This window comes from Carcharhinus amblyrhynchos, unplaced genomic scaffold (genome assembly GCF_965287045.1).
Source record: "Carcharhinus amblyrhynchos unplaced genomic scaffold, sCarAmb.v2.hapA scaffold_82, whole genome shotgun sequence".
Classification (NCBI taxonomy): Eukaryota; Metazoa; Chordata; class Chondrichthyes; order Carcharhiniformes; family Carcharhinidae; genus Carcharhinus; species Carcharhinus amblyrhynchos.
The window spans coordinates 368479-382738 of NW_027649822.1; the positions used below are offsets into that span (position 1 = coordinate 368479).

The window sequence follows — 14260 nt, forward strand, 5'->3', positions numbered from 1 at the left end:
TCAATCTTGTCAGAGTTTCCTCTCTGTCTCTGTGAATGAATTAAAGGCTCCACCAGTCTCTCCTCAAAACCTCTTTCACTATCTGGGGATTAAAGTGACACAATGCCACCATCTGCTGGCGGCTCACACCTACTGCAGGCGCTGCTCCGTGTGAGCCTCAGACAAGTTCAGTCAGTCCCATGTCTGCATCTGGGAACCGGTTACTGCAGTGTGAATATTGAACAATATTGACAGGGATTGGAGTTTACAGCAGGAACCTCGGCTGGTGAATTAACCCTTTTATCACCAGACAGTGTACATGAACTCTGTTCCCTCATTCCCTATGGGAGATATTGTCTGGAGATTGTAGTTAGGGATGATCTCAGACTGTAATGTGTACATTTGGTGCAGTTATTAGACACTAATCCCATTCAGAATGGGAGTGGGTAAACTGTGCTGCACCCTGTAATTCCTGTGTCAGACATTCAGTGTTTAATCTTCCACAGTGGATCTTGCTAACGGTTCTTTGAATGTTTCCAAGATAATTGTCTCAATCTCAGACTGATTCTTTGAAAGTTGGAAATATACAATTTTGAGACACAATTACAACCTTTAATCACATTTTGTCCGTGTTTGAACAGAAAATAATTTCTAAACAAACTCTTCCCCTTTTGCAGTTCTTGCTTTTACAATTGCACAGGTTTCGGTGATAGAGAGCAGCTCAGCTGGAATCCAAATGTTCTCTTTCCACTCTCGCCCGCTCCTGTTTACCCTGCCAATTATCAACCACAACAAAAGTTCCCACATATTTATTAGGGAAAGTTTGTGTTGAAGCAGGGTGACCATTCCTTAACTCATAACACACATTCACACGGGAAATGTCACTTCAATTATTTCTGGAACTGTTAACATCTCAGATGCACAGGTGGGTTAAAGTGATTCCATTCCAAAGATGGATTGTGTTTCTGTTTTATAATCTCAATCTCACACAGGCACTGACATCCCCACGTAAAAACACATAATCTCACACAGACACAGTCATGGAAACTGTCTCACACAGACACACATGATCATACACATATATACATCTTCACATCCTATACACATCACTCCAGGCACAACACACACACACACACACAAACTGACACCCGCACACTCATTCACATACTGTCAAACTCTCAAACATTCTCACGGGCACAGGGAATCACACTCTCTCAAACACACACATTTAAACCCAGACACTTCCACACTCTTACCCATGTACTGGCACCCAGAGAGACTTCCAGAGAGAAAAACAGAATCTCTCTTAACGACACACAACATGAAACCATACTCCCACAGAAACACACATTTCAAACCCATGCATTACAGCGGTTAATGATTTCTCAGCAGCCCATAACCAAATTAATTAAATATGGACAACAGTGATAACATTTCCTCTGAAACAGACATCCCTAGAACGAAAGCAACAAATGAACACTGGGGCAGCACTGGACAGGATCAGAGCCTCGGAAATGCAGTTTCCTCTTTCCTTGTTCCTTATATCTCACTGAGCAGATGCAGAGCTATAGCACAGAAAGCTAGAATTCACAATTTAACTCTGTCCCTGCACACTCACCTCAGCTTTATTTAATTTCTGAATGTATGATTTATTTTGGATTGTCCCAAAGATCTCAGGACAGATGCATGATGTCAGATATGACCATTATTTATCAAACTGTTTATTTTACCATGACAGATATTACCTGGGGTTTGTCAGATTGTTGTTTTTCATCCATCTGCAGTTGCAGATGTCAGCGTTGAAAAGTGGAGAGATATTCTATACCATTAAAAACATCACTAATTCAGGGAAATTCTTCAAAGGCTATGAATTAATCACTTTCAAATTAGTATCATTTCTTCGGAACAAACTATTCATATCATCTATTATTTCAATTTAAACTAACTTTATTGTGTTGTCTGGTCTGTGCTAGTTTTAACTGAACACTGCTCAGTATGTGACATGATCTATGTTATTGAGTTTTGAAAGAGAAAGGGTTAATGTTGCTGCTCTATAATTGTAATGGATATTCCTAATTTTATCATCTGTATCACTGTAGGTATTTGAAATCAAATGCTAGGCGGTTAATTCGTTAAATTCTAATTGGGAACCATTGGAATGCTGAAACTAATACGTCCACAAGCTAATAAAGAGTGGGGGACTAGTATAAATACTGTAACTAACAGTGAGCGTGAAACTAAAAAGTCATATGATACAGGAGCAGAATTTAAGCTATTCTGCTCATCGAGTCCATTCCGCCATTTAATCATGGCTGATAAGTTTCTCAATCCCATTCTCCCATCTTTTCCCCATAACATTTGATCCCCTTACCAATCAGGAACCTATCTATCTCTGTCTTAAATACACTCAATGAACTGGCCACGCACAGCCTTCTATGGCAATGAATTCCACAGATTCACCACCCTCTGGCTGAAGAAAGTCCTCCTCAAAGAGCAAAGAACAACACAGAACGGGAAACAGGCCCTTCGGCCCAACGAGCCCGCGCCGCCATCTTAACAATGTGCTTTCCCTCCTCCACCCTTGACCCGTGTCTATGCTTATGGCACCCCCATTGGAAACCAGATTAAGGGGAGAATAATTTAGGGACAATTTGTTACACCAATCAGCCTAAGAGCACATCTTTGGGGTGTGGGAGGAAACCCAAGCAACCACAGGGAGAATGCGCAAACTCCCACAGACAGTGGCCCAAATCCATGTATCTGCACAGCTAGCAGTGATAGTCACTGAGCTGTCGTGGTGCCCATCTGCTGGTCCAGTTTTAAGCATACACAAACAACGCGGAGTACTTGGCCACTCTCGAAACATCCAAGAGCAGCCCACACACGACCCACCGTGTGCATGCCCCTTGGTAGACAACAAGGTGGACCGACACACCTGCGGAGTAAAAGAGACAAAACATCAACACGTGTAGCATTAGATTTCCAGGAACGTCCCAAGGCTCTGACCCTTATTTAAAACCATTTCCTATAACCCTCCATCCCTGTTTCGCTCATGTGCCTATCTAAGTAAACCTTAAACAAGTCCAGCGTGCCTGCCTCCACCACCTTACTTCGTAGTGCATTCCATACCCCCACGACCCTCTGTGTGAAAAACCTCCCTCTAGCATCCAAATTATACTTCTCCCCCTCACCTTAAGCCCGTGGCCCCTTGTGATATTTGTCTCCAATCTAGGAAAAAGTCTGCCACTGTTTACTCTATCGATACCCTTCATTATTTTATACACCTCCAGCAGATCCCCCCTTAATCTCCGTCTCTCTAAGGAAAAGAGCCCCAATTTACCCAATCTTTCCTCATAACCCAGTCCTTCCATACCAAGCAGCATCCTGGTAAACCTCCTCTGCACTCTCTCCAAGGTCTCCATGTCCTTCCGGTAGTAAGGTGACCAGAACTGGACACACTACTCCAAATGTGGTCGAACCAACGTTCTGTACAATTGAAGCATTAGACGCCAGCTCTTATACTCTATACCCCTTCCTATAAAGGCTAGCATTCCATAAGCTTTCTTCGCAACCTTCTCCCCTGTGTTGCCACCTTCAGAGACTTGTGCACTTGCACTCCCAGGTCCCTCTGCATTTCTATACTCTTAATAGGTCACTTCCACCCAGGAATATTCAGCTGCCAGTCCTGCCCTTCCTTTAACCACATCTCCGTCACTGCCACCACATCTAAATTCCTCACGAACATCAAGGCCCTAAGCTCATCCATTTTACCTGTCACACTCCTCGCATTGAAACAGATGCAATCCAAACCTCCAGACCCACTCGGATCCTCGCTCCCCCGATACTTTTTCTTTCAACCAAACCCACCTTGTCACCCAACTTGCTCCCGATCCCAGTGTCTAATGAGCTATCAGTGTCTAATGAGCTATCAGTCTCATCCCCGTCCCCACCCCCCTCCCTATTAGTTTAAACCCTGACTAAACACTCCAGCTAATCTCCCTGCTAAGACATTTGTCCCTCTCCCATTCAAATTTTCCCCATCCCTCCTGTACAGTTGCCCCTCTCTCACAAATACCTCCCAGTGATCTACAAAAGTGAAGCCCTCTACCTTGCACCAATCCCTCAACCATGCATTCAGCTGTACGATCCCGTTATTCCTAGCCCTGCTTGTACTAGGCAGCAGCCCAGAGAATGCCACCCTGGAGGTCCTGCTCTTCAGCTTGGCCCCCAACTCCCTGAATTGCCTACGTACATTCCCCCTGCTCTGCCTTCCTACGTCCTTTTCTCCGATGTGTATAATTACTTCAGCCTGGGTTCCTTCACCCTTCAAAATTTCCTCTATCCTCTCTGATACGTCCTGTACCCCTGCTCCATGGAGGCAGACTACCATCCTGGAGTCACGCTGTTGCCCACAGAACCTCCTATCAATTCCTTTAACCCTCCCATCCCCCAGCACTATCTCATTGCCAGCCCCCTTCCTTCCCTCTGAGGCATTCTGGCCCTCCTGTCTTACCTTTTGTACTCCCGTCGATGCCTTTTCAGGGGCCACTGGGGTGGTCTTTGGACCAGGACTATTCTTCTTCTTCTTCCCCTTCCTAACAGTTACCCACCCGTCCTGTCCCCCAGGCCCTGGGATCTCCACTTGTCCATGGTTCACAGCCATTATTGCCTCGTTCTCCCTGACCAGAAACGCATCCTCTAAACGCAGCTCTAGTTGCCTGACCCGGGCCCTCAAACGCTGCAGCTCTAAACACTTGACACAGATGTGGGCCTTCGGGAGATGTGATGCCTCCAGGAACTCCCACATGTGGCACCTAACACAGCTTATGCTCCTCCCCATAGCCCCTGCCACGTCCTGACCTCCCTTGGAATTATAAACACTGAAATGGAACACAGTAACTCACCTTGCCTAAGCCTGCTCTCGCCTAAGTCCAGCGAGCCGAAGCCCTTATAGCTCTCACCCTGTTCCCACTCACTCTGCTGCCTGCTCCTGACGCTGCCCGCTGTCTATTACTGCCTTCAAGGTGCTGACTCTCTGTCCCAGTGACCCCCTCACACTCTCCTCAAGGTGCTGTCTGTCTGTCCCAGTGTCTTCCTCTCACACTCTCCTCAAGGTGCTGTCTGTCTGTCCCAGTGTTCCCCTCTCACACTCTCCTCAAGGTGCTGTCTGTCTGTCTGTCCCAGTGTTCCCCTCTCACACTCTCCTCAAGGTGCTGTCTGTCTGTCCCAGTGTCCCCTCTCACACTCTCCACAAGGTGCTGTCTGTCTGTCCCAGTGTCCCCCTCTCACACTCTGTTTGGGAGAGGTGAAGCTAAGAATTGAAAGATGTGAATGATGTGACTGATGACTGAGGGGGGATGGATAGAAACTTTGGGGATTCTGTCGGTGGGTTCATTATAAATGTTGAAATCTGAGTAAACTGAAACACCAGATGGAAAAGCCATATTTTCTCCATGCATTTTAGGTTAAGGAAATCACTGTCATACGTGTGCCTGGTTAGCTCAGTCGGTAGAGCGTGAGACTCTTAGTCGTGGGTTCGAGCCCCACATTGGATTTTGACTCATTCTGAGGTGAATTCCAGATCTCTGTTCCTCCAGAAGTGCCACGGCTCCAACTGAGTCCCTCTCTCCTTTCTACATCTCTGTGGGATTGTGTCAGTGGAAACAACAATCATCTCCATTGTAATTCAATCACTCCTGCCTTCCATCTTATAAAAAGATTATTAGTACTTCCCTCCTCTCTCTCACTATTTTCCTTGACTCTGTACTTGTTTGTAAACCATTAAATCATCAATTCCTTCCAGTTAGGGTCAAAGGTCAGCAACCTGTATCATTCCCTCTTTTTCCCTCCACAGAAGCTGTTGAAACTGATGAATCTTCCAACATTTTCCGTTTTGAGGTGGGATTTGCAGCAACTAAAATTCCTTCTTTTGGATCACAGTGGATCACTTTTCTCTGACTGAACCATAACTGTCTCAATAGTTAAAGGGCTGAGGTTTTAAATAATAAGAGCCCTGAATATGTCACCCTGTCTGACATGAAATGAAACAAAATGAACATTATTAATTATTTCATAAAATGCTGCTAACACAATATAGATTTCACTGTCAGTATTTGTTGTCTATCGCTATTTCCCACTGAACTATGTTGTTGGGCCATTTCAGAGGGCAGTTTAGACTGAATGACACTGTCTTACATTCTCTCTCCAGAGATGCCGTCATGCCTGGTGAGATTTTCCAGCATTTTAAGATGTTCTTTTAAGTTTCAGCATCTGCTGTAATTTTCTCTTGGCTGAAGGAATCATTCCTGTTCTATCTAAACATGAGTTTCTTATTCCTCGACAAACGTTTCTGAAGGAATTGGAAAAACGTTGCAATGTATCGATCAGATTAAGGCTCCCGCTCACGTCTTCCCTGGTGGTCTAATGGTTAGGATTCGGTGCTCTCACCGCCCCGGCCCGGGTTCGATTCCCGGTCAGGGAATTGTAGATTTTATCGCTGCCGATCAGCACAAGATTTAGCAGGGTCTGAAATTCCTTTCTGATGGAAAACAGGAGCGATCATTGTGTCAGTTCGAACTACCTGGAGAAACGAAATAAAGCCATTGGCCCAATCCCGGCAATTTATGTTTCCATTCCCCTTGCTGCTTCCTCCTGTCAAAATGAATAATAATAGATTCTGTTTCACTACAGCTCACCACACTCAAAGATCATTCGCAGCCTCTGCCTCTTCTATAGCTTCTTGTGGGAAATCTGCTGAATAACATGATCTTTTCACAGTTCTGCTGTGATATCTGAAATTTGTATCTCATTGATCATCATTACGGTCTCCATTGCATCATCCCAGGTCACTGTCACTACAGATATAGTCACACAGTCATTCTATCATCTGCAGTAAATGATATTCCCTTCCTTTGCTTTCAAATACATTCACCTCCAGAAACTGATTACATGGTGAGTATAATGTTCTGTTTAGCTGACAGTTTATCATCAATCCCGTTTCCAGAATGGAGTAGCACCGTGTCAAAGTGGGTGGGAGTTGGTGACTCCACCAGTTCTGAAACCTCACTGAACCCCCGCCTATTTAGCCCCGGCCCCTCACCCTCCATCGCTCCAACTCATTGATAAATATTCAAACTAACGATGGCGAATCGAGATTAATAAATGGTGTTGGTTTGCGGCCGGGGCGGGGGGGGTTGTGGTTTGTGGGGGAGGGGATGGAGGTGGGGGGTTGGGGGTGTGGAGTGAGGGGGGTGCGGAGGGCATGGGAAATTGTGATGGGTGCTGAGATGATAATGTCCATGAAATACCAGCCCCAAACTCCCATTGAGTAACATTCAGAGTCAGATTGCAGCTCGGAACAGAAAATTGGATTGTCTGCGATGACATTTAATAAAATCCCGTGTCAGCATTCGACAGTGAGATTGGTGTAATGAGCTAATAACTCAAATCAGTGCACAGTTAGTCATTTTGAGGCGCTCACGCAATTTGCAGTGTGTGTTATAGATCAGAGTGAGTTCGGGCTCGAATTGTGCTGAAGTCAAAAATTATAACAAGCAACTACATTTTAAATATACACAGAACATAACATAGAGGCAGGGTTCGGCTGGATTTCTAAACGGAGCGCCAAGGAATGGAAAATCCAGCGAAAAAGAGATATGTGTCCAATTATAATGAAATATTATTTGATAATGTCTGGATGAGAAAATAGACACATCTTTAAATCACTAAAAGGTAAGGTTATACAATAATTAGCTGGTAATCGACATGTTCACTAGCCGGAAGGTAAATATGAATGCACATATTAAACTCGCTATCCTTGGCCAGATTTCCCTGTGAATGTTACTGATAGGGATATTAATGTCATTGCTTTACTAATTGTCCCCTTTCCATGGAAACAGGGACATAATTTTTCCTCAAATATCTCCTCAAACCTGCTGCACTAACCTTGTGATTAAAGTGATACAACACCACCATCTGCTGGCGGAGCACAGAGACAGCGGGCGCTGCTGCTTGTGAGTCTGCGAACCGGTTACTGAAATATGAATATTGAACGATATTGTCCGAGATTGGAGTTTGTAGAAGGATCTCGGCTGGCGTATTCGCCCTTTTTATAACCAGGCACCGCAGATAAACCGTGTTCTTCATTTCCCATTGGGAGATAATGTCTGGAGATTGAAGTTGGGATTATTTGAAACTTCAAATTGCACATTCGATACAGTTATCAGACGGTAATCACATTCAGAATCTTAGTGGGTAAACATTGCTGCCCTCTGCAATTCGTCTCTCGGACATTTTCACGGTTTAGTCTTAAAAAAGGCACAACGAATCAGACATTTACAGGGATGGACACACACACAATCACACACGCAGATCTTGGGGGTCATGCATATACAGTCACACACAGGTTCTGAAGCACTCAAAGATAGAGGGGCACACACAGATACAGGAGTACACACACACACATACAGGTATTGGGCCCTACAGAGATACGGGGGGGGGCATACACAGATTCAGGGACATATATAGGTGCAGGGGCACATATGGATGCAGATACATCAAGATTCAGGCGCAGACATATAGAGATACTGGTAACTCCAAAGATACAAGGGTGAACACAGAATCAGGGGCATACGAACAGTGAAACTGGGGCATACGTAGATACAAGGGCACATACAGAATCAGAGGCATATACAATCTCTCAGCTTGTGCACTGCCAAACTCTCTCTCGTAGTTCCAGACTTTTCAATGAGTTCACTTCTCATTATTCCAAACCTCAGAGAGAACAGCATCATCGCAATAAATCCCCTCTTCAAGGACAACTGTGCCAATGAAACTTGGTCACACAGACAGCGAGAGCTTAGAGGGAAATAAGAGCAAACCAGGGAAATGAGATATAGGCACAGAGAGACTGAGTGAAAAAGACCGAGGTCGACAAAGAGAAGCAAGGACAGACAGATATAGACAGAAAATGGAGTAGCAATCCATATCACATGAATGAATAATAATATACATGCAACAAGGGACCGGAATCCACAAGCACCATGTCCTCTGGAATCGTTGATTTGGGATGAAGCGAACGTCCATGAGCACATTCAACTTTTGAAAGCATCTTGAATGAGTTGGGTTGTTGGAATCGCTGTATTATCAGTTTCTCAAACTCAACCGGGGGTGAACTCATCCTGCCGAGTGCACGGTAAAGAAATGAACAAGACTTGGCCATGAATAACAATGGGGCTCATCTGAACCCGGGGCCTCTCGCACCCGAAGCGAGAATCATACCACTAGACCAACGAGCCACTGATACAAGTATAGTGCAAATGCAGGTACTGATATTGTCATCTTAATCTGATCAGACAGCTGCAGTGAAATTTGGAAGCGCTGGAAAAAAGTACTGAGGAAACCAGGCAGCAAGTGTGCACAGGGAAAGGATTCACTTCTTACATCTCCATAACCTTTCATTTAAATGGTTAAATGTTGGAAAGGTAGGAAGTTTTAAACACGTGAAATCCAGGAGTGAGGCAACATAACAACAGAGACGGGATCTGATAGCGTGCATTTCAGGAGATAAAAGCGAGTCCTGTGTGTCCCATGGCCTGAGCGTGAGGAAAGCAGAATATCACACAATGTTTATACCATTCACAAGGTCATTCAAACAGTCCCGTGTGGTGTGGATAATAGGGAACCGCTGGGTGAACTGCAGAGTGATTAAACAGGAGCCACAGTGATGAGGCAATCTGTAATTGCAAATTAAAGCAAGGTTCCGCCGAGATTTGAACTCAGATCGCTGGATTCAAAGTCCAGAGTGCTCACCATTACACCACGAAACCTAACTACTCGGTACAAACTTGAAAGTCGTCATTAAATATTTGTACCATGTCAACAGCAGGGAGAAATTTCAGCCCCGTTGCACAATCCATGTTTATAAATCCGTTGCTGGTTCCTCCTGTAAAAATAAGTAGGCTACCTTCCACTGCATTAAATTTCACTGCAAGTGACCACATTCAAATCGTAATGTTTGTATCGAACTGACATAAACCTGACTGCAGTAAATCTACTGAACAACATCAGCTTGTCAGAGCTCTGCTTTCATCACAGTCCTTGTGAGACTTGCCAGAATTTTCCATTTACGTTTCCGATTCCAGCATCCGCAGTAATTTGCTTTTATTAATCTCAATCAATTTATTTTTTTATATCAATTATAAATTGATTGAGATTATTCGAAGGAATATGAGAATGATGAAATAATAAATGGGTAGAAATCATTGCTCCCTTAGATATTTGCCAGACGAGCGCTTTTAAATGTTGATGTTGGGGATAAGTTGTACAATCAGATTGAAAGTAACGGTTATCTTCCTGAATTCAGTGACATGGGCTCTCAGTCTAACCATCGGAACCTGCAGTAACACAGCCTAGTTGAACATTGCAGACAGGCAGGTTTGCGTTTTTCTAGTTTAAGCTGTTTCTGTAGTGTAGTGGTTATCACATTCGCCTCACACGCGAAAAGTCCCCGGTTCCAAAACCAGGCAGAAACATTCATTAAACTTTCTCATGTCGGGTAAGGAAAAAGTCGCGAGGTTTGAGTTTGTTGCTCAACATTGTCTGAATTTGGATGTTAAAAACATGTTATCATTTCTCTGACTTCACCCTCAAATACTTCCGGTGAAATAAGCAAAGTTTTTTTTTGACGCACTGACAGAAAAGTTCGCTTTTGATGCCGAGCAGATTTTCACGTCTGGTTCAGTCTCCATCAGAATTTAATCGGTTTCTAGGTGCAGACTAATATGGTTAATCACCATCTGAAATACCTGATAGTAGTGTGTGCTCAGACAGACAGATACGACTGATACTGTAAGTGAACTTTTTGGAAATGGCGCACATTTCACAGAAGAATCTTTGTTTTAAAATCGTTTTTCATCTCTAAGAAACAGGAAAAACCACTCAGACAGATGAAGGAATCGAGACTCAGTGCGGATGTACCGGATATTCCTGTAACGGGCCGGAATTTATGCGCCTGGATGTTTCACGCCTATAATAAAAAAGGCTCAAGGGTCACTAACAGATAATTCTTCATTCTCCTCCATTTAAATGCATTTGACTTTGTTTAAAAGCTGACGATAGTCAATCCCAAAATTGTGATCTGTATTACCCGGTGATTCGATTGGTTCTGTTGATCAGTTATATTTTCAATTCACTGATGTTCAATTTCAGAAATATCCAATTCATAATGAAGCCATATGTGTTAAATAATGCATTGATACTAAATATTGAAACGAATACTGAGTACAAGTGTGCAATGAGCTTTGATAAATTGTCATCTGGAGTCGAAACGTCCGCCCTTTTCACTCCTTACAGGTGCTGTCAGACATTGGGAGATTTTGGAGCATTTCCTCTTTTCCCATCCGCAGTAATTTGTTTTCATCACTCAGGACATTTGGTTGAGATTATTCGAAGAAAGATGAAAATGATGCACTAACGAATGGGCAGAGATCATTGCTCTCTTAGATATTTGTGAGACGGAAGCAGTCAGTGTACCTGATGGCCGAAATAGCTCAGTTGGGAGAGCGTTAGACTGAAGATCTCAATGTCCCTGGTTCAATCCCGGGTTTCGGCAGGATTCTCTTGCTGATTTTCTGTGCTAATTTGCCTCGCACTGTCTTCAAACATCAATTCATGCAAGGTGCAACGGACCAAATACCCATCGCAATTTCCACTCTGCCGGATGTTGTTACATTTCCTCCTTGTTGGATTTTATTTAAAAACAAAACTTCCTCTATTTTCAAACATTCCCAATGTTAATGAAAGGTGATGGAGGTGCAGGTTTATCGTTGTTTCCTTATGCACACGTGCCATGCAACTGCCTGAGTTTTTCCAACCTCATCACATTTCAGTGCAGATGTCAGGTCCGCTTTTACACGGCAGTGAAAATACATTTAGTTGACATGTTGTTTGAGCGATGGCTTGATGGATTCGGGATGAGATTCTCCCTTTGGACATAAAAGTCTGCACACTTGCGAAAGACCCTGGGTTCAAATTGCGGACAAGCCCTTGTTCAGAAATGGACAAGTTACAGATTTTGTTTATTTCCCATGACCTACTGGAATTGGTTCACATGGGATATGGTTTGAGAACCCGAGCAGGGACTGCAAGGCTTCTGTTAACACAACACACTCACAGAGAATCTAGACATTTTCAAAAAGTGACAATGTTTCCGAACATTCACTAAATCCTTATTCGCCCATTCAGAACACCCCATGCTTGTGGATTCAGACAGCTGTTGTGTGTATATTGGGTTGTGGGTGTCTGCCTCACTCTCTGTCCCTCTCAGTCACTGGAAACCTGTCTCAGACTCTTTCACTCTTTCAGTCTGTCTCTTCGTGCAGCGATCACGGTTCCCCCTTTTGCTCTTTGCTCCCTCTGTTCTCTCGCTGTCTATGTTTAACCAAGATTCAGTACATTTAATCCTGCAATGAGGCAGTTGTCCTGTGAGGTGAGATGCAGTGGGAGTGGGATGAGACTGTTTCCTCTCTATTTCATCCGAGGGGATACACCCTCCGGGCTCCAGACAATCCACAATGATATATTATAGAACAACAATTAATTTCAATGCAATAATATAAAAAGCGATTCTATTACACTGGGGATAAAGATGATCGATGATCTGCAGCCTTCCAGGGTATCACGCCCCAGGTTATTTCCCCTGCTGGGAGGAGAGGGGCTGGGGACAATCCTGTGCCGGTGATTAACTAAGAGGGTTACACCTTACAGATTTTCGGCCCGGTTGGGTTGGGCAGGGGTAGAGGGGGAGGCGGTGTGTGTGGAAAGCCACCCCTGAGCTACTCCGTCCAGTGGCCCACCTCAACTGCCTGATTAAAGTCATTGCAACTCATAAACTCTCAACTGAACTTTAACTCTTAACTGAACATTAGCCCTTTAACTAAAAGCAGTTCAGATGGAGGTGATGGCCGAGTGCCGTTATCACTAGAATATTATTCCAGAAACTCAGCTCATGTTCTGGGAGCCCCAGGTTTGAATCCCGCCTCAGCAAATGGTGGAATTTGAATTCATCAAAAATAGAAACAGGAATCTGCTGATGACCATGAAACCATTGTCAGGGACAAGGGGAAAAAAAAACTGGTTCACTCATGTCCTTTAGGGAAAGGAAATCTGCTGTCCTTGCTCAATCTGGCCTACACTGGACTCCAGAGCCACAGCAGTGTATTTAACTTTCAACTGTGCTCCATATGCAACTCGGGATGCGCAAGAAATGCTGGCCAGCCGGTGTCCCAAGAATTATTTTTTTAAAAAAGAAGGAATGTGCACGATCCCATTAATCCGCTTGGAAGGCTATTCCTGAAACGGGGTAAAAAAACAGCGTGGGTGGATGCTCAAAGATGTGGCTTTGTCTCCCTGAACTGACAATCTTGTCAACTACATTAGAACAGTACAGTACAGGAACAGACCCTTCAGCCCACGATGTTGTGCCGAACATGACGCCAAATTAATCTATTCCCTGCCCTTGCTCCATATCCCTCTGGTCCATGTTTATTCATATGCTGATCGAAAAGCTCTTTAAACGTCCCTATCACATCTGCCTCCACCACCACTCCTGGCAGTGCGTTCCAGACACCTACCACTCTCTTTGTAAAAAAAAACACCACCCTTCATATCTCCTTTGAAATCTTCCGTTTAAGTGTGTTTGTGTCCCCTCATGTTGTACACTTCAACTCTGGGAAAAATACTCTGACTGTCAATCCTTTCTATGCCTCTCATCATTTTACAGACTCCTAGTAGGTATCCCGTCAGCCTCCGTCACTCCAGAGGTAGCAACCCAAGTTTGTCCATCCTCTCCTGATAGTTAGGACCCTCCAATCCAGGCAGCACCCTGGTAAAAGTCTTCTGCACCCTCTCCAAAGCCTTCACATCCTTCCTGTAATGTGGCAGCCAGAAATGAGTGTAAACAGAAAGCTGATATTGATATTCAAGTAACCTCATGTCCCCGTGATAATTCTACTCAGAAAATTTGCATGTAGTTTTTTTTTAGGATTATAGGAATAAAGAATATTTACACAGGTCTCCCTGCCTGGAAGATGTGTTGTTACCCATAAACCCTGGGAGGTGATAGCTGTTGAAATAGCTGTTTGTTCAGTGACTATGAATAAGTGAAACTGCCACGGGATTTTCTGACCCTGTGGATTCGCTCTCCTATAAATAAGGAGGAATATATCCAGGGTGTCAGTTGGGGAATCACTCCCGGCAACACGAGCATCGAATCATCAATCTT

General features: G+C 44.1%; 1 protein-coding gene and 4 non-coding genes across 5 annotated transcripts in view; 4 read left to right on the forward strand and 1 right to left on the reverse strand.

Moving 5' to 3' along the window:
• LOC145337933 (uncharacterized) overlaps positions 1–14260 on the forward strand; it is a 222541-nt gene that overhangs the window by 85893 nt on the left and 122388 nt on the right. The gene's annotated exons all lie outside the window — the stretch shown is intronic.
• trnae-cuc (transfer RNA glutamic acid (anticodon CUC)) lies at positions 6389–6460 on the forward strand. Its single transcript has one exon. It is a non-coding gene; the product is annotated as a tRNA-Glu (tRNA).
• Positions 9735–9806, reverse strand: trnaq-uug (transfer RNA glutamine (anticodon UUG)). Its single transcript has one exon. It is a non-coding gene; the product is annotated as a tRNA-Gln (tRNA).
• On the forward strand, positions 10438–10511 carry trnav-cac (transfer RNA valine (anticodon CAC)). The gene has a single exon. It is a non-coding gene; the product is annotated as a tRNA-Val (tRNA).
• trnaf-gaa (transfer RNA phenylalanine (anticodon GAA)) lies at positions 11518–11590 on the forward strand. Its single transcript has one exon. It is a non-coding gene; the product is annotated as a tRNA-Phe (tRNA).